The sequence below is a fragment of the Octopus bimaculoides genome, chromosome 14 (assembly GCF_001194135.2).
Source record: "Octopus bimaculoides isolate UCB-OBI-ISO-001 chromosome 14, ASM119413v2, whole genome shotgun sequence".
NCBI classification, from domain to species: Eukaryota; Metazoa; Mollusca; class Cephalopoda; order Octopoda; family Octopodidae; genus Octopus; species Octopus bimaculoides.
In genome coordinates, this window is record NC_068994.1 from 59,965,632 (window position 1) to 59,968,123 (window position 2,492).

Below are 2,492 nucleotides of genomic sequence, written 5' to 3' on the forward strand. Positions count from 1 at the left end.
CAGTGTGTTTAGACTTGTCACCTCTAATTCTCTTCTTCTTCCTCTCTCTCTCATATACGTAACTTCCCACAAATCACAAATATATATTTTGATGCACACACGAATACATACACACACATATAGACATATATATGTATGTCTATATATAGCTTACAGATCCAATAGAGGTAGAATCAACAAAAAATGTACTCCATCCAGTGAGAGATGAATATCAATTTAAGTACACAACCGAAAGAGCTACCAATAGTTTCATGCTATTATGATACTTGAACAGACATATTTATAAAATATGCCATGTTATCTTAAAGCAATCTTTCAGGCTCTGTTTTTAGCATTGTATATACTTTAAAAGCAAGGATGCTGGCCAGTAAGAAAATAAGAGAAAATGTGGAAAAATATATGAAACCCCATATCCCTCTTTCTTGTGGACATTTTGTAACTGTTTTCTCCATTTATGCTCCTGCACTTTTGCTAGTGAGGAAAACATCCAAGCATTTTATGTGGAGCTTCGAAGAAGTATTCTGTCGGTGCCCTCTTTCAATGAGAAGGTTGGTTGTTACTTGGTGACTTTGATGCACGTGTTGGTTGAGACTATCGTTTTCTAAGGAACAGCTTGGGAAAGTCAGTAGCGTTGGAGAGCATAAAGACTAAAGGTGCAGTCAAGAAGAAGTTATCCAACAAGGAGGACTGGAGGAAGTCATGTGAATATTGGGAAAGAGTGACCTGTGTCCTGACAATTTATGCCAGGGATCAAAATGCCAACATCATGTCTGCTGCTCAATGTTCTGTGAACATTGTAAAGGGTGTAAGACAAAGAATGGACAGCTACAATGGAGACTACAACACTGTGTCCAAGCAAAGAAGGTGATGGTCTTTGGGTATATCTCCAGTCGGGGTGACATCATGCCACCCCACATCTTTGAACGAGGTCTTTGGCTTATTTCAGATGGCAATATGAAGCTGCTGGGGAGTGGTCAAATCCTGGTTAGAGAGAGTTGCTGTTGTGACAGCAGGAGTCAGCTCCTAGTCATACCTCCAAAATGAGTCAGAAGTGGTTGTTAGGGAAGTTCTACAGCCTCACCAGACCCAATTCCTGGTGTCCAAAATTCACCTGGTTCTAATACCCTGGGTTATTATGGGTGTGGCCACACACCTATAATAATCCATGAAAACTAATAAATTTGAAGAAAAGTCTTCCTCTTGCTTTCAACTTCACCACGTGGAACTGTGCAAAGGATTTAATTTTTACCATCAAAGTGACGACTGCAGCGGAGCCGGGATCAAATCGGGCCGGAGTACCGTTGTGGCCTGAAAATTTGTTATTCTGCCTGGAACTGTATATTTTGTTTATTCTTTCTGAACTGTTGTCTTTCCTTTCTCTTTCTTTTATGGACTTTTTTTTAGTACGAACTGTTTATTTTATTTCTTCTGCATTTTTGAACTGTTTACTCTTTCTGCCTCTTTTAAAAATTTTTTTAGTTGTTTATTTCTTATTTGGACTTTTTTTCTCTTGGTAGAGAATATAAAGAAAAATAAGGCCACTGCTGTGGAGAGGGAGATTATCTCACCCAAGAAGTGGCTAAATGATTTTAGGGAAAGAACGGTGGTGTTACAGACCTACTCTAGGTTACTCGACACCATTACGGTCTTTCCCAAAATTGAAATTGAAAAAGAGTTGGCAGAATATCTGCCAACTATTAAGTTTATGGCAAGGGGTGTAAAATACGCAACGGTTTGGTTGCTTTTTGACACCCCTGAGGTGGCTCGCAAGTTTGCAAGCCAGCCCTTAGAAGGGGAAAAAATTCTGTTTCTTCCCACATACTGTGGAAAGAAATTAACTAGAGCTTGGGTCTGGGGGCTGCCACCCGGCATAGAACCTGACTGGATAGAAGATACTATCCAATGGGGTCTGGGTGGGAGCAGAGCCAAGCTCCTAAATGTAAAAATATTACCTACAGCTGATATATATATATATATATAGATAGATAGATAGATATAAAGATAGATAGATATAAAGATAGATAGATATATAAATATATAGATATAAAGATAGATAGATATAAAGATATAGATATAAAGATAGATAGATATAAAGATAGATAGATATAAAGATAGATAGATATAAAGATAGATAGATATATAAATATATAGATAGATATATAGATATATAGATATAGATATATATATATAGATAGATAGATAGATAGATAGATAGATAGATATATATATATATATATATATATAGAGAGAGAGAGAGAGATAGAGAGATAGATATATATATAATCCCCTGAGATTGCAGATAATATTTCTGAATCTCTTTGATTCTTTAAATGTGCTGGCCCCCTGATAATTAATCGATATTAATTAATATATTAATATATGACTAATTACCAGATCTTATAATATAATTATATATAGAGATAGATATATATATATAGAGAGAGATATATAGATAGATAGATAGATAGATATATATATATATATATATATAT